Raw genomic sequence first — 18,786 nt, forward strand, 5'->3', positions numbered from 1 at the left:
GGTTTAGGAGAAATTATTGGGACTGAAAGTAATGGTCATAGACACCACTAACATAGATTTATGAAATGGGAATCATGTTTGAGAAACAGACTGGCAGACAAATGATAGAGAACCAATGGATGTAAAACACGTGGATTTTCAGAAAAGTTTTTGTTAACTCCAAGCCCAGTTTACAAAATCAAATCTGCGTGGATTGAGGCTAATGTATGGCCATGTTTCTAGAATTGGACAGCTGGCAGGAAACAGTGAATAGAAATAAACAGACTCGTCATCAACAGCCTGACATTGTCTGTAAGGTATGATTCTGTAAGGTATAAGTCCTTCCACATTTAGTCAAGAAACGTTGGGGACAATGAAACAATTCACTGTAGGAAGAGATTCCACAAATAACCCCTTCCACCATGATGTATAAGAGAAGGCTGATGCATTCGCAACAATTTTAATCAGTCAGAAATACTGAGTGGATGATCCATCTCAGCCTCCTCCAGTGGTCCACAACGATCCAGTTACCAGTCATCAACAAATTTGATTCAGTCCACGCGATATCCAGAAACGGTCTGAGATACTGGATCCTCCAAATGGTCAATACTCTGACAACATTCTGGCAACAGTACTGAAAACTTGTGCTCCATAACTTGCCACTCCCCTAGCCAAACTGTTTCAATACAGTTACAACAATGACATTTCCCTGGTTATGTGCAAAATTACCCCAAGTATCTCCTGTATGTAAAAAGCAGACCAAATCCAATCCGGCCAATTACCACTGCATCAGTCTACTCTCGATCATCAGTAAAGTGGTGGAAGGTCTCAGTGCTTTTAAGCAGCACCTGCTCAGCAATACCCTGGTCAATGATGCCCAGTTTGGGCTCCACCAGGGCCCCTCAGCTCCTGACCTCATTACCGTGGTTCAAACATGGACAAAAGAGCTGAATTCCAGTGTGGGGTGAGAGTGACAGCCCTTTAAAACAAGGCTGTCTTTGACCAAGTGTGGTATCAAGGGGCTTTGCCAACACTGGAATCAATGGGTATCAGAGGGAAACTCCCCGCTGGTTAGAATCATACCTGACACGGAGGAAGGTGGGCATGGTTGATGAAGGTCAGTCAACTCAGCTCCAAGTCTGTAGGAATCCCTCGGGTAGTGACCGAAAACTTCTTCAAGGCTGCTTCAATAATGATCTTCCCTCCATTTTAAGGTCAGCAGTGGGAATGTTCACCAATGATTGTACAATGTTCTGCAACATTTGTGGCTCCTCAGATACTGAAGCAGTCCATGTTCAAACGCGACAAGATCTGGACAGTATCCAGGCTGACAAGTGGCAAGTAATATTCAGGCCACGCAAATGCCAGACCATGACCATCACCAGTAAAATACAATCTAATCTGCCCCTTGGCATTCAATGGTGTTACTGTCACTGAATCCCCCAGTATCAAAGTCCTGGTGGGTAATCATTGCTCAGAAACACACTGGTCTCACCATATGAACACAGTAACTATAACAGCAGATTAGAAGCTAAGAATACTGCGGCGAGTAACTCACATCCTGACTTCCAAACGTCTGTCCATCATCTACAATGCATAAGTCAGAGGTGTAATAGAAGACTCCCAATTTGCCTGGATGAGTGCAGCCCCAACAACACTCAAGAAGTTTTATACCAACCAGGACAAAGCAGCCAGTTTGACTGTCCATTCACCCACAATGCTCCACCATCAACGCTCAGCAGCAGCAGCAGCAGCAGCAGTGTTTTACTATCTACATGCTGCAATGAAATGATTCACCAAAGATCCTCAGAGACTACCTTCCCAACTCAGGACCACATCTATCTAGAAGGACAAGGGCTGCAGATGTATGGAAATGCTGTCATCTTCAGGTTCCCCTCCAAGCCATTCTCCATCCTGACTTGGAAATATATCACTGCTCCTTCACAGCCGTTGGGTCAGAAGCCTGGAATTCCCTCCCTAATGGCATTTGAGGTCAACCACAACAGGTGGACTGCAGCGGTTCAACAAGGCAGCTCACCACCACCTTCTCAAGGGCAACTAGGGACAGGAAATAAATGCTGGCCCAGCCAGTCACACCCAGATTCATGAAATAAATAAATAGAAATTAACAGAGGACGGTTGCTGAGGTGTCGCAGGGATTGGTGCTTGGGGCCCAGCTGTTCACAATGCCCTTTAAACATTTGGTTACTGGAATCAGATACAATATATCCCAGCCTGCTGACAGCACTAACGGATGTGGGATTGTGAGTGGGTTAGGAGGATGTTAAAAAGCACCGAGAAGACTAAGACAAGTGGAGAGAATGGGTAAATACGTGACAGATGAAGAACACTGTGGATAGAGGCGACGGTGTGCCATTTGATGGAAACGATAAATTGCCAGCCGACCATTTGAAAGGGATTGGTTGAAACATGTTGATTTACAAAGGGACATATGCTCCTGTTTGTTGTTTCCTTATGCATAAACCTCTGAGGCCCATGCAGTGCAGTGAGTTCTGCAACCAGAAGTCAATACTGGGCATGGCGATTGGCAAGCTGAGCAGTGTACATAGACCCACCAAGTGGGGAGCTGTAACACTGAAAAGGATCTGCATCTCCTTGTATACCAGACGCTGAAAGTAATATTGCAGAAACAGGAAGAAGTGAGGAAGATAAATGGTGTGTTGACCTTCATTTCAGGGGGATGTGAATCCAGAAGTAAGGGTGTCTTACTGCAGCTGTACAGGGCCTGGTGAGATATCATCCCGAACATTGTGCAGTATTGTGTGCAGTTTTGGTCTCCTTACCTAATAAAGGGCAAACCTGACATTGATGGAGAGCAGTGAAGGATGACCAGACTGATCTCTGGGATGACGGGCTTATTGTGGGAACAGAGATTGGGGAGACCGGGCCAGTATTCCACGGCGTTTAGGAAAATGAGTGGAGATCTCAGTGAAATATACAAAACTCTGAAGGGTGAGTCAGATTGGAAGCAGGTCACTCTGCATTGAGATGAGAATAAATGTCTGCACTCACTGACTGGCGAACCTGGGGAATTCGCTCGCACCTGGAAACCCAGACATTTATGATAGATAAGGATTTAGAGACAGTAAAGGGATGGTGGGAGAACAGGAGTACGGTGTTGAAATGAAGGGCCAACCATCATTACATTGAATTGGGTAGCAAACTCGATGGACCAAACGTACGACTGCACCACCTATTTTATAGCTTCCCAAGGTTACTCACATTAACGGATATGTATATCGTGTGGGGTAAGTGCATTGATGAGATTTTTTTCCATGAACTAGAATGGGGGAGGCTCAATGTGTTGAATGACCTACTCCTTTCCCGCTGTTTCTGTGCAGTCTGTGGGAAAGCTCTGTAAATGTTGTCACAAACTCTCAGATGTTAGGAAGGAGGTCTCTGCAGAGTCGACAGGACTGTGTTCTCATTCCCGTTTCCGACATTGATGCTGAGGCCGGGTGTTCTGTCTGGTTTCATCCTTTCAGACCTCGGAGTAGCTTGATACAAATGAGTGCTTTGATTGGCTGTTTCAGAGACCATTGAAATGTTTATCACATGTCAGGGTCTTTGGAGTCAGTTTTAGGCCAGCCCAGGGAATCATGGGAGATTCACTTCCAAAAAGTACATTGAAGAAGGAAATTCTGTTTCCAATCGATATTGGCTTCAAGGTCACTGTTACTGATGCCAGATTTTAGATCTCGATATTTTATTAATTGTATTTAACTTCCACCCGCTGCCAGATCATTAACCTGGTCTGGATTAGTAATCCAGTGACATTTCCACAACAGCACCATCTCCACATGGGGACTTATTGGAAACCACACTGAGTAAGTTATTTCTGTGCTGTTTGCCAGCTCTGTCAAAAAGAACTCCAACCAATTTGACTGTCGTGATGGGACTGAGGGGGTGGTAATTGGTAAGATTGTAAATATTCCGCTCTTAGGGAGTGGGACAGAGCTGAGTAATTTTCCACACTGCCAGGGAGATGTCGGAGTTGGAGCTGGAATGAAACAGCTTCCCCAGGGACACAGCTTGTTGTGCCGCACAAGTCTTCAGTCCTATTGCAGAAATGGTGTCAGGGCTCATTGCCTGTGTCATATCTACTCTGTTCAGCTGTTTCTTCATGTCACGTGCAGCAATTGAAATTGGTTGAAAACTGACATCTGTGATTCTGTGGGCATCGTGATGAGGGTGAGGTGTATCATCGACTCAATACTTCTGGCAGAGGATGCTGCAGATAAAACATCCTTCTCTTTTACACTGATGTGCAGGTCTGTTCCATTATTTAGGATGGGAATGTTTGTGGAGCCCTCTCCTCCTGTCATTTGTTTAATCGTCCATCATCATTTATGACTGAATGTGGCAGGACTGCAGGGCTTCGTTCAGATCTGTTGGTCAAGTCTGGTAGCTTTAATGAGTTCGCATCAGGTTAAGGTTCATGTGATTCCGATATGTTCACTCACACTCGTCACTGAGCCATAGATGGTGTTGATGGTAATGACAGACTGAAGTGTTACCCTGGAAAAAAGTTACAGGTTGTGGTTGAATGCATGTCTGCCTCTCCTGCTGCTGTGGTCTACAGCTACATTAATACGCAGTTTCGAGCTGCAATATCTGCAATGCAATTCTGCTGTCTGTTCCCCAATTCTCACTGTGACCCATTCACCCATCAGCCCTGCACTCAGTGACCTAACCTGGTTTCTGATGTGGAAATACTTCCATTTTTATGCTCTCATCCTGCTGAGGGTCTCTCTCCCCGGGTCTTGCTTCCAATCTGACCCATTCCGCAAAAGCATTTAACTGATCTTAATTCAAATGTTTAGTTCACCTGAATCTTTTTCCTTGAGAAATACCATCTTCTGTGTTTAAAGTGAATGTGTTTCCTCTGTTTCTCTCCCTGACCACGATTAAGAGCTCTGTCGTGTCAGTGATGCCAGCCTTATGTAGTTTCAGAGCCAATGAATTCTCTGGATTCCCAATCATCTTCACCACATTGTATGTTTTCTCTTTTGGTTTGATGCATTATCACTCATGGTTGCCTTGTTCTCCCATGAGTATGTTTCATGTTCTTGGGGTTGCATTTCTGGTATTATCTTCCGAATTATCCCCAGAACCTCCGCCCATTGCTGCTCCATGCTCTTTCCTGCTCAGCTCCCCTTCCAATTAACTCTGGACCGCTATGCCCGGATGTCTTTGTAGTTACATTGCTTAATTATAACCACATTACATCTTGAAGAGAGCATTAGGTATAAACTGAAAGAAGGAGTTTTGGGAGATGGGACACGAAGAATAATTGGTGAATTTCTTAACTTGAAACAAAGGGAGAACGAGAGAGAGGATATAGATCTGGAGATGTGGAAAATGAGAAAACTACATTATCGAAAGAAGTAGACGAACATTCCCCAATGGTTTGGCAATGCCTGTGTGCTGTGGTCCTTGGTAGTGCATGTACAACAGAGTAATATGTTCAAATGCTGAGTCTGATGCCAGAATATTTATCTCCGATTATATGACAGACACGAGCTTTGGAAAGAACCCAACAGGCCAATATATTGAAGGGGATTAACTGAAATAATTTGTGACACGAGAATCAAGAATTTGGATCACACATCCTGGAAAGCATGAGAGAGTAGAGTAGGGAATTCCAGAAAAGGAGGGAACGTTGAGAGTATCAAATCATGTTTTAATGTTTATCAATTTTATACATCATATGCATCATTTTTCGTGAACTGTGTCTCTGTTGTTCATTTACAATGTGTTGTGCACATGTGAAAAATGTGACTTAACTGCACACACACATTGATTAAACAGTGTGTATAAAATCACTTTTCGACCATTGAAACTGTCCTGTTGTTGTGTTACGAGGACACATGAACACCAACTGGCCACCAAAAGACATGACGCACTATCACTATGTTCCACACATACAGACAAAGAAGGGCACCACTTTGACTGAGACAAAGCACACACACACACATACTAAGACACGCAAGGACCTTCTTAGAGGAATGGTATTCTAACCAGAAGTCCATCAATAAACGGATCAATTTAGATCCTGTCTACATTTTCCTTTTAAAATAACCGGAAATGACATCACCCATCTTAAGAAACCAAGACCTATAAATAGAGAGGTGGGACATACCACCAGAGCTTCAGCGGAGACTCTCACTGATGATGTCATCTAGTCATGGTGACGAAACTTCTGAAAACAAATCTTCAAGCTCAGTGACCTAACTTGCATACAGATAAATTGTTATTTTTTGTTTATTAGTGGAATTTAGGAGTTCTCTGTTTCTCACGTTTTAACAGATTATGATGTGAGGTGAGCTTTTCTGGGTGTGTGGTTTTAATTAACAGAGGGATTCGACACTGATGTCACAACAGTTTTGGCGCCTTGCCGTGTGGCACTTGGACCGACTTGAACAGATTTGGGGGACAAATGGTCCCAGCAAATTCCAACTCATGGCAATTAGTGACTTTGATCTTCAAATAAAACCAGTGGGAAAATTCGTTTAATTTTGTTACTTGTGGTTGATGAAATCAAAAGTGAGGGAAATGGCTTTTAACATTACTAAAGAGGTTCCCAAATTTTCCAAGGAAGTTTAGAAGGACAGATGGAGGACTTTTTTTTAGAATTAGCAAATACGTTGGAATTGGGTTTAACCAGGGAGAAAAGGGAAGCTGAAATTGTAATGCAGTTGGTCAAGCACTTTGATGTATCAGAGAAATAGGCAACTGCAGTAGAGTTAGAAAAACCTTAAATTGCAAATGTGGCAACGGGAGATAGAAGATAAATAAAGGGAAGGAAATAGAGAGAGAAGAAAGAAAAAGAGAGGAAAAAGAAAGAGAGAGAGGATTTGAAAATTAGACAAGAAAGTTAAGTTAACAGGATAGAGATGAAGGGAGAACAGAGGGATGTATACAACTATGTTAATAACTTGCCATATTTCGGTGAGAAAAATGTCAAACCGTTTTTTATTTCATTTGAAAAAATGGCTAGGCAGATAACGTGTCCAGTGAACTTGTGGGTAATGCTAGTTCAGACTAAGCTGGTGGGCACAGCTGGTGAGGTATGTGCAACGCTGTCAGATGAGGGATGAAGAGATTATCAAGATGTCAAATTGGCTATTTTGATTGGTTATGAATTGGTACTAGAAGCATATAGACAGAAGTTCAGAAAAATAGAGACGGAAACAGGTCAGTCTTATACTGAGTTTGAAAGAAGTAACCAGTCATTTTGACAGGTGGGTGCTGGCTTTAAAATGGAAAAGACCTGTGAGGCTTGAAGGGAGATTAATTTGCTGGAGAAGTTAAAAGACTCACTTCCAGAGATAGTAAGAATTAATGTAAATGTACTGAAAGTTCAAGAAGTGAGAAGCACGGCAGAAAGGGCAGGTAAATATGTACTGGGGCATGAGATGATATTGAGCTTCTGGCAAGATTTTCATCCTGTGAGGGATAGAAATTGGGAGAAGGGAAGATCACACATTACAAAGCGAACAGTAGCGCACAATACTTTACCACAGGTGAAGAAAGAAGCCCAAAGGGGTTGAAAGGTGGTGAAAGGCCTCAGGTGTTCTCACTATAAGTGGAAAACATAAAATGACAGTGCTGATGATTTAAGAAGGGCACTGGGAAAAGATGGTTTCACTGCAGTAAGTTGGGACACACCGTGCTGGGCGTTGAATGAAGGCACTTTGGGGAAAGATGTGGTCGTAGAGGCTAAGCCCAGTGGAATTAGTGAAACTGGTAAAGGAGACCCCAAGTGGAGCTGAGGAGCAGCAGGAGAGTGCCTAGGCAAGGGCTGGGTATGGAATTAGTGCCTGATCTCTAAAAGAATTCACCTCTGTCGATAAAGTTTACTCAGAGAGAACAGGGGGTGAAGAACAAGAAGTTATAATTTTGTGAGATACGGGATCTGCTCAGTCTCTAATAGTTGAGAAGTGAGGCGCCAGTAAAGCACAACAGATCAGGCAGCATCCAAACAGCAGGACAATCGAATATCAGGCAGAAACCCATCGTCAGGAACATGGTAGGGGGGACAAGGGGGCTGAAAGATAAATATGAGGGTAGTAGCTGAGCTGGTGGGAGGGTCACTAGGAAGGCAATAAGAAGATGTAGGTGGGAGTGACAGTGATATGTCGGAGGGAAGGGTGGAGTCAATAGGTGGGAAGGAAGATGAACAGTTAGGGCAGTTCAAGAGGGCAGTGCGAGGTTGAACGGTTGGATCTGGGAGAGGTTGGTGGAGGGGAGATTCGAAATTTGGTGAAGTCAACTTTGATGCTATACAGTTTGAGGGTTCCAGATGTCCTAAAACCGATAGGAGTCCACAACACCCTCCTCTCCGAGCTATCACCATCACACCTCATCTGCATCTACCTATCGCCTTCCAAGCTCTCTTCCACCAAGCTCCACCCCCACCCTCCTATTTATTTCTCACCCTCCTTCCCCCTCCCTTACCCCCCACTTTCCTGATGAAGGATTTATGCCTGAAACGTTAACTCTCCTGCCCCTCGGGTGCTGCCGACATGTTGTGCTTTTCCAGCCCCCCACTTTCCAACTCTCATCTCCAGCATCTGCAGCCCTCAATTTGTCTCGGCCGCTAATAGGAAGAGATGAAAATATTTTCACTCTTTCTGGCATGTTAATCAAGAGTGTGATAATTTGTCGAATGGGGGCAGAAATTAAGCATTCCCTTGTGTAACATCAGGATGGAATGCCAAATAAAGGTTGGGGAAGTAACAGTGACAGTGAATAACAGAGTGTCAGTTCCAGGAATACAGTTTGTTCTTGGGATCAATTTTGCAGGTGGCGAGGTAGGATGGGCACCGCCTGTGGTGGAGAAGCCTAGGGAATTGGGGTGTTAAAAGAAAAATACCGAGGAATCTTTCCAGAGTGTGTAGTAACAAGATCCCACTGTCATAAGTTACAGCAGGAAGGAAAAACGAAAGAAAAAGACCAATAATTGATGCTCAGTGAACTGGCCCCCTGTTTGATGCAATGGTGCAGGAAAAATCTGAACAGGCAGAGGGTCAGGCAGAGGTGTTTAGTCCAGAAAGGCTAATGGACTTACAACAGATATATACACACACATTCACACACACACATACACATGCACACACACAGAAAAGGAATCAGAATATATTGTTGAACATTATTAACTTAAAGATAGAATCATAAAATTAAAATGGAGACCCCGATAGGTTACTGCAGAAGGGAAATGGGCTCAAGTGCACCAGATTGTGTTAGCAGTAACGTACAGTGTTACGGGTAGCTCATAAACTAACTGCAGGCGGTCACCGAGGTGGACAGAAGACTCAGGCTAAGGTACAGAAGCATTTCTAGTGGCCTGGAATGCACAAGGACGTGGGGTTTTTTTGTACGTGACATACATACCAAATGGTAGGTAAGTAACAGGCAGGAATAAAACCAGCGCCTTTCTTGCCAATTAATGCATTCGAAGAACATTTCACGTGCGTTATGATTAATTGTGTAGCTCCCCTTCCTAAAATAGAAGTGGAAAACTATATTTGCTGACCATAATGAATGTGTCCACCAGATTTCCAGAGGCAATTCCATTTCGGAATGTTAAGATACAACGGGAGGTGGAGGGGTTAGTAGCTTTCTTTACTCGCTGTGGGCTAGGCAGTAAGATTCAGTCAGACCAACGATCTCATTTTACCACTCAGCTGTTTAAGGAAGTCATGGATAGCTTCGGCATGCACCAGTTTAAATCAAGTGCGTCGGAACCTGAATCCCAGGGAGCCTTGGAAAGTTAGCATCAGACGCTGAAGACCATGTTCACAGCGTACTGTTATGATTACCCGAATGATTGCAATAAAGGTGTCCCATTATATTGCTTGCCATTAGAGATGCCCCAAATAAATCTACTCACTTTACTTCCTCGGAGTTAATATTCGTACATGAAGTGAGAGGTCCTTTGAAATTAATTAAATATAAATTGACAGGACCGAAGTCGGAAATCTCACACTTGGATTCTGTGTGTGAGGTGAAGGAGAGAGTAGATGGAGTAGGTGAGTTTGCTAAATAGTATCTGAAGAGCACAGCATAGAGTGAAGCAGGTGGCAGATAAAAACACTGAAACTTTGAGGATATCCCGTGGGGATGATGTATTAGTATCACCACCAGTGGTAAGAAATCCCTTCAAAGCCAGGTTTAGTGGCCCCTTTCAAATTAAAAAAAATGTGGAGACAGTTAAGCTATCTAGTAAACACACTGGAGATGACAAAAACAAATTATCGAGTATTTTATATAGATGAATAATGCTCCAGACACATTTATGACTTAGGAACAAGGCTGTGGCCAGATGAACAAATTGTGTAGTTTATCTGTATGATGTGGTGATCTTTAGGAAGTGATTGAAAGCTCACATGTAACAGTTGGCTGAGCATGTTGAACGATTACAAGAAGCAAACTTGGTAATAAACTTAAAGATAACAGAATTCGCGAAGGCAGAAGTGACTTGTTGGGACATTACATTGGACATGGAATGTTGACCCCATGGAACATAAAAACGAAGGGCTTTGAGGAATTTCCACAACCATCCTCGAAGAAAGAGATGATTCGATTTTTTGGAACTGAGTGGATTCTATCAGAAATTTGTCCCAAACTTCAGCAACGTATTGGCACCACTGATGGATTTATTAAAGAAGAACACAGAATTGTGGTGGACAGAACAATGCCGGGAGGCAATTGAGAATTTTAAAGCAGGATTAATCACCGCACCCGTTTTAGCTACACCAAATATTTTGAAACCTTTTGAAAATTGTGTTTGATGCTCGGGATATAGGGGTCGGAGATGTATTGATACAGAAAGAGGATGATGGATTTGAATGGCTAATTGGCTACTTGTCAAAAAAACTCAATATCCACCAGAAAAAAAATACAAAATCTCCATTATTGAACAAGAATGATTATATGGCCTGACAATATTTTAATGTGTATATGACAAACAAATTGTCAGAGATGGTTGTGGACAACGACAAATCTCTCGCATTTTTTAGAATAGTTAAAGACCAGAATATGAGACTATTTCATTGGAGTCTTACCTTACCGACTTGAAACTTACAAAAGGTACATGCTGCGGCTCCTACAATGTGATAGCAGATGGGTTTTCGCGGATTTAAAGGAAAGCAGTGTCGATAAGATTTGACTTATTCCAGTGTTGTATTGGTGTGCAGAATTAATATGAATGATATAACTGAGATTAATACTTTTGTATTTCATATAATTGGGATTAAGAATTAGAGGAGAAGAAATGTAGCCATCTTTTCATTCTGCTGGTTCATTTTATTTTCTGAAGCGGGGAGATGTTATGAAGCCAAAAACATGTAGGGCACTTTAAAACAGAACGGGTTTTTCCGAATAGAACTGAAAGCCACAGATGGCAGCTAAAGGTCAAACTGTTCCACATGTCACCATTCGCTGAGAAATGGATACCTCAGTTTTGGTTGCTGTTTTGACAGCCATTCAAATGCAACCAAAGAGTTTAAATAACGCTCAGGAAACCAGAAGCCAATGGAATTTGAATATTATTGTTTGGACACCTGGGAAGCAACCAAATTATGATAATTTTATATCATGGGGAGTATACATACCCAGCATTTTGAACACTGGTGGGAGAGCAACTGCCATCCAACAGCAGAGCAACTGCTGTAGAGCAGGAGTGCTAACTGGCCATCTCAAACACTCTCTGTCAAAGACACATGTTCATCTAAACCTACATGCAATAAAAAAAAACCCCAGGGAGATCAGCAGCTGGAAGAGTGAACACAGCGGGGAAGATGGAGACTGTGTGCTCTTGAGATTGTAATGTTTAATATGTGCGCTGTTGGAACAGCATATTTTTACAGAGTTGGAGTCAGATAGTAAGTAGCTAAGAAAAGAGGGGCTTGTATTTGTGAATAGTTGTTGTTTAGTGTTCACTATTAAAGTTAAGAAACAAAATTGTTATTTTTTGTTTAAATAGTGGAATATAGGAGATCTGTGTCACTCATATTTTAACAGATTACGAGGTGAGGCGAGCTTTTCTGGGTGTTTGCTTTTAATTAACAGAGGGGTGCATCTTCACCTTGTAAATGTCCATCCACGTTAGCCCTATTTCCCTGCAGTTGGCCCATATCCTTCCAGTCCTTTCCTATACACATATTTATCCAAATGTATTGAAATGTTGTTAATGTACACCCCCTCCCCCCCGCCCCACCACCAACCACATCTGCTGGCAGCTCATCCATATACCAGCCCTCTGTGTAAAGAAGTGGCCCCTCAGGTTCCCTTTTATTCCTTCCCCTTTAACCTTAAACTGATCCCCTCTAATCCTCAATTCTGTACACCTTGGAAAAAGACTGAGAGCATTAACCCTATCCATACCCCTCGTGATTTCTTACAGCTCTATAAGGACTCCCTCAGTCTCCTACACTCTAAAGAAAAGGTCCTAGCTTGTCCAACCTCTCCCTATAACTCAGACCATTGGGTCCTGGCAACGTCTTTGTAAATTTATTCTGCACTCTTTCTAATTTCATAACATCCTCCCTATAACAAGGTTACAAAAACTGAACGCAATACTCCAAGTGCGGCCTTACGAAGTCCTGTGTAACTGCAACATAAATTCCCAACTTCTGTACTCAATGTCCTGCCTGATGAAGGCTAATGTGCCAAAAGCCTTCTTCACTGCCCTGTTTAACTGTGGCTCTACTCTTAGAGAACCGTGCTTGTGAAAACCAAGGTCTCTCTGCCCACTGCACCCCTTAAGACCCTCCCATTCACAGTGTAACTCCTACCATGACTTGAGTTTCCAATATGCAAGACCTCACACATCTATATTAAATTTCATTTGCCATTTTTCGGCCCACTTCCCCACCTGATTAAGTTCCTGCTGGAATTTCTGAGAAACTTTCTCACTGATCACGCTACCACTTATTTTAATGTCATCTGCAAACTTACTAATCATGCCTTGTACATTCTCAACCAAATCATAGATAACAAACAGCAATGGACACAGCCTCCACTCTGACAAGCATCCTTCCACTAAACCCTCTGTTTCCGACCATCAACCCAACTGTGCATCCAATTGGCCAGATCCCCCAGCATTCCACGTGATGGAACCTTCCAGAGCAGCCTGCCATGTAGAATCTTATCAAAGGCCTTACTGAAATCCATAGAGACTATGTCTACCGCTCTGTCCTCGTAAACCTTCTTGGTCACTTCATCAAAGAACTCTAAAAAATTTGGGAAGCATGATCTCCCACTCACAAGACTATGCTGACTGCTCTGAATCAAACCCTGTGTAAGTAATGGGTGCAGTCAATGGTATGCTGTCATTCATTGTAAGATGATTCGAGTACGTAAGTAAAGCCATCTTCCTGCTGTTGTAAAGACTTGCTGAGAGAGCTTTTTGGGACACTCTCTACAGATTTGATCTCCTTTCTAACGAATGATATCCTTCCCACAGATACAGATGGCTGTATCATGAGGGTAGAGTGAAGAACCTGAGAGTTTAATCTGCAGAGCTGTGAAATATGAAGAAATGGTGGTGCTGAAACATGAGGTGCAGCAGGTGTATTTCCAAAGGACACATTGATAGGGTGAGAAATTCCATACTTTACCCAGGATTGATTGGTTTGATTTATTGTCACGTGTACCTCAGTACAGGGAAACACGTTATTTATGAGCAGTGGAGGCAGATCATAGTAAGCATGGCCAGACAGATCATAGGGTGGAAATAGACTTGGACAGAGTAAGGCATACAGGATACACTGCACAAGACAAGCACTTGACAAGATCAACATGAGCAAGATCAGCATTATTTGAACGTAGAGAGTCGATTCATCAGTCTAACATGGCTTTCCGAATTGTTTATATGCCTAAATTAACTCTCCCCATGTTATTGTGCAGTTGGCGTGTGAACCCGTACTGAACGCCATGTTGTTCACAATCCCCAACAGCAGCCACAATACCTTCGATCTGAAACAAGTAGCCATTCCCACCAGCTTCCGCCCTACATAGAGAACACCAGGCTGCCTTCTCGGAGATGGAAGGTGCCTTCTTGAGACTTCACACAAGACATATGGCTTCCCTCCTCAATACTAGAAAACCACGTTAAAGTCCCACGTGTGTATCATGAGCAACGGAGCCAGGAGTAACAACGTGGAGCAGTCTGTCTGTGCAGCCTCTGCTCCACTTGTTCATCATGTTTGCGCATCAATCTGGAGACAATGAGGACTGCCGATGCTGGAGATTGTAGTCGAGAGTAGATTGCTGGAAAAGCACAGATGGTCAGGTAGCTCCGAGCAGCAGGAGAATCCACATTTTGGGCAGAAGCCATTCCAGGAATCAACTTCAATTACCTCATCTGTCCCTTTGCAAGTGCGTTGAGGGAGGAATGGCCTCATACTGTTCCTGTGTAAATGACTCAAGGGGCTGAATGGACTCCTCCTGTTCCTGTATAAGTGACTTTAGGGGCTGAATGGCCTCCTTCTGTTCCTGTGTAAGAGACTGAAGGAGCTGAATGGCCTCATCGTGTTGCTGTGGAAGTGGCTTTAGGGGCCGAATGGCCTCCTCCTGTTCCCGTGTAAGAGACTCCAGGGGCTGAATGGCCTCCTCCTGTTCCTGTGTAAGAGACTCAAGGGTCTGACTGGCTTCTTCCTCTTCCGATTGGACAGGACCAAGGGCCTGATTGGTTTACCCCTGGTTCCTGTTTGACAGCTCGATGTACTGACAAGTGTGATGATGCTGCAGGCTTTGAGAGGTTATTTTGTCCTGGTTCCTTTTCAGAGAGAGATTGAATGATCGTTACCAAACTGGTTAGTTAAGGACACTGAGTAAACCGCTAGGGAGGCCTTGGGTTAATTTTAATGCAGCCTAAATGGGTGTGGCCAGCTCTCACAGGTTACGATCTCTGGGTTTTGGTTTCCAAGTAGCATCAGAAACTGTTGGGGTCTCCACACAGTTGGAAGCTTCAGTGACTATCTCCTGTCTGCTACTCTCTGAATTTTCTCTTGGTGATGTTTTTAATTCCTGGATTAGAGAAATGTTTGTGACAATCTGTGTCTGAATTTTCCTTTCTGCCAGGGGCTGTGTTTATGGGATTTTCCTATATTGGAACAGTTCATTAGTAATAGTTCCTAGATTTGTTATTCTATTAACTTGTCTAATAGAATTACGTTATTCTAAATTCCTCTTTCTTTGCTTTCATTTTATCTTTTGTGTTTCAATAAATAGTGTTTATCTTCACACCAAGTAGTTTGACCAGTCCATTGCATCTGGAACAGTTACTTCAAAATAAAACAAAAGAGTCTAGGTTACCGCTTTCAAATATTTTCGAGGCGCTCTGGTGTGGCCCATCATACTGGACTCCTTCTCTTTCTGAGTAATAGGCTGGAGGCACTGAATGGGCTGTCCCTGTTCTTCTCCAATAGTGTCAATGGGCTGAATGGCTTCCTCATATTCCTGTAAAACCAGCGTGAGGTGTTGAATGAACTCTTGTTTTACTGTGGCAATGTGCAGTGTCAGGCAGTGCTGTTACATGAATGTTACGGACCATTTAACAGCACAAGTCTCAATGGAGTCTGGTCTTGCTGCACGTGAACACAGACTAGTTCAGGAGCTGACAGGGGTACAAAATGTTCTGAACATTGTGGAATCTTCAGTGACCATCCCCACTTCTGATCTTATGGTGGGGAGGGTGTGGGTGGGGGTAGGGGTGGGGGTGGGGGCGGGAGACATTGATGAAGCAGCTGAAGCTGTTTGTCAAGAGGAAGCTACCCTGAGGATTTCAAACAGAGGTGACCCAGGACTGAGATGATGAATATCTTCTTTTGTGCCATGTTTGACCCCAAACACTGGAGAGTTTACTCTGATTCCCATTAAGTCCAGTTTTGTTAAGCTCCTTGATGTCAACAGAAGGCAACCACTGCCTTGATATCAGGGCCAGTCATTTATACCTGAACCCTTGTCTCAACCTTTTTCGTTCATATCAATAAACCATGATATAGGAGCAGCAAGTGTTTTCTTCAAACAGGTGGTAGTGAATGTCAGGATTTCTCTTCTCAAGAGTGGTGGGGAGCAAAATGACTGAAAGTATTTGAAGAGGAGGTAGATGGATATTGATCTGTCAGAGAGTTGAGGGCTATGATGAATTGGGTATGAAAGAGGATTTGAGACAGCGAGCAGATCAATCATGATCTTAGTGAAGGGGCAAGGCAGGTTTGGAGAGTGAATGACCTGTTCCTGTGTCTGATGTTCTCACATTCTGTTCTTTGAAAGTTAGTGGGTGTTATTTTCATGAATGTCTGTTATGGAATGTTGCAGTCAGGGAGACCAGAGGATCTTGTGAGCCATTTCTGGGTGAGTAATGGTGGCTGTATTCACAGTGAACCTGGGTCTAAACATGACCAAGAAATGGAGCGCAGGTTGCAGAGAAGGGAAGCTCTGTAAAGAGAGATGAGGGGCCTCTTTCATACCCGTGCCTGGGTTTTCCAATTCCATTTCCCAAGTCACTTCAAAGCGTACGTGATAGTCTAGAGAGGCTGAATGGTCTCCTCTGTTTCTGTGCAACAGGTTATAGGAGCAAGTGGCCTCCAACCTCTCCTATCTCGCAGGTCTGTGGGGCTGGATGGAATACAGACACATGGAACAGAGGAGCAGGAGTGGGACATTAGATAATTTGAGCCTTCTCCACCAGGCACTAAGATTGTGGACTCAGCCCCACTTTCCTGTCTGTATACTATTACCTGTGACTCACTTCCCTGTCAAATATTTAACTAAACAGCTTTCAATCCATGTGAATATAGAGGCACGATAAACTTCCAGTGAAGAGAATTCACACTTGAAAGGTCCTTTCAGAATATTTCACCATCCCTCTTATAGAACCAGAGAGTCATGCAGAACGGAAACAGACCCATTAGTCCAATCTGTTCACTCTGATCAGATATCAAATCTGACCTTGTCCCATGTGCCAGCATTTGGCCAATATCGTGGCACGGTGGCACAGTGGTTAGCACTGTTGCCTCACAGCGCCAGAGACCCGGGTTCAATTCCCGCCTCAGGCGACTGTCTGTGTGGAGTTTACACGTTCTCCCCGTGTCTGGGTGGGTTTCCTCCCACAGTCCAAAGATGGCCAGGTGAATTGGCCATGCTAAATTGCCCGTAGTGTTAGGTAAGGGGTAAATGTAGGGGTTTCGGTGGGGTGGTGTGGACTTGTTGGCCGAAGGGCCTGTTTCCACACTGTAAGTAATCTAATCCCTCCTCTTTCAGATACATTTTAAATGTGCGATTGTAGCCACCTTCACCACTTCCTCTGACAGCACTTTCTGAACACACACCACTCTCTGTGTGAAACATTTACCTTCAGGTCCATTCTAAATTATTCGCCCTCTCATGTTCAAACTATGCTCTCTTGTTCTGGACTCCCCTATCTTGGGGAGCAGAACATGGCTGTTCAGAATATCCATGCCCCTGATGATTCTATCAACTTCTATAATGTCACCCTTCAGCCTCTGACACTCCAGGGGGAAACCTCAACCTAATCAACCTTTTCCTGAAGTTCAAACCACGAGTTCTGCAACAGAGTTGTACGCAGTTTTCTTAAAGTGGCCTCACCAACTTCCTGTTCAGAGGCAACATGCCACCACAACTCCTATACTCAATGCTCTGACTGATTCAGGCAAATCTGCCAAACGTGTTCAGCACCACTCTGTCTACCTGCAACTCCACTCTCAAGGAACTATGTACCTGCAACTCTATGTCCTCTTGATCCACAACATGCCCCAGGACCTTACAATTAATTGTATAAATTCTGCCCTGATTTGCCTTCCCAAAATGCAAAACTTCGTACTTATCTAAATTAAACTATATCTGTTACTCCTTGTCCCTTTGTACCATCTAATTGTGGTCTCGTTGTACTCTGAGATAATCTACTACACCACCTTTCTGATGTCATCAGTAACCTTACTAACTATGGCCCCAATATTTACATCTAAATCCTTTACATAAATGATGAAATGCAGTGAACTCAGTACTGATTCTTACAGCACACTGCTGCTCACAAGCGTCCAATCTGAAAAATATCCCTCTTCCTTCAAGCCAATTGTGACTAGCTTCCTCTGTATCTCGTGTGATCGAACCTTACTCATCTGCCTACCAATCGGAATGTTGTGAACACCTTACTGAGGTCCATATAGACAATGTCTACCAAACTGCCTTCATCAATCTTCTTTTTCACCTCTTCATAAAACTCAATCAAATTAATGAGACATGATTTCCCATGCAGAAAGCCACGTTGACAACCCCGATCAGCCCTTGCCTTCCCAAATGTATGAGCTGAAAAATGTGTTGCTGGAAAAACACAGCAGGTCAGGCAGCATCCAAGGAGCATGAGAATCAAAGTTTCGGCATAAACATGTATGTAAATCCTATCCCTCAGAATCCCCTCCAACAACTTACCCACCACTGACATCAGGCTCCCCAGTCTATAGTTCCACGACTTTTGGGGTCACTGCTTCCTTTTCCATTCCCAATGCTCCACTGCTCACAACACATGTCAAATGTAACCAGGTTGGTGATATGGCCGATGATATCGTCTCAGACTGGGTCAATGTCAGTTTTAGCAACAAGTCAGGCTAGTTTTTAAAATCTGCTCAAATAGCACCTTTATTATCCAGAGCAATGTTACTCAAACTATGATGGAAAGATGAATGGCAAACTGTTTGGATATTGCAAATAAAGAATCGATACTTCCCTTTCTGAAAACACTGACACACACACGCA

Source organism: Chiloscyllium punctatum, chromosome 41 (genome assembly GCF_047496795.1).
Source record: "Chiloscyllium punctatum isolate Juve2018m chromosome 41, sChiPun1.3, whole genome shotgun sequence".
In the NCBI taxonomy this organism is placed as follows: Eukaryota; Metazoa; Chordata; class Chondrichthyes; order Orectolobiformes; family Hemiscylliidae; genus Chiloscyllium; species Chiloscyllium punctatum.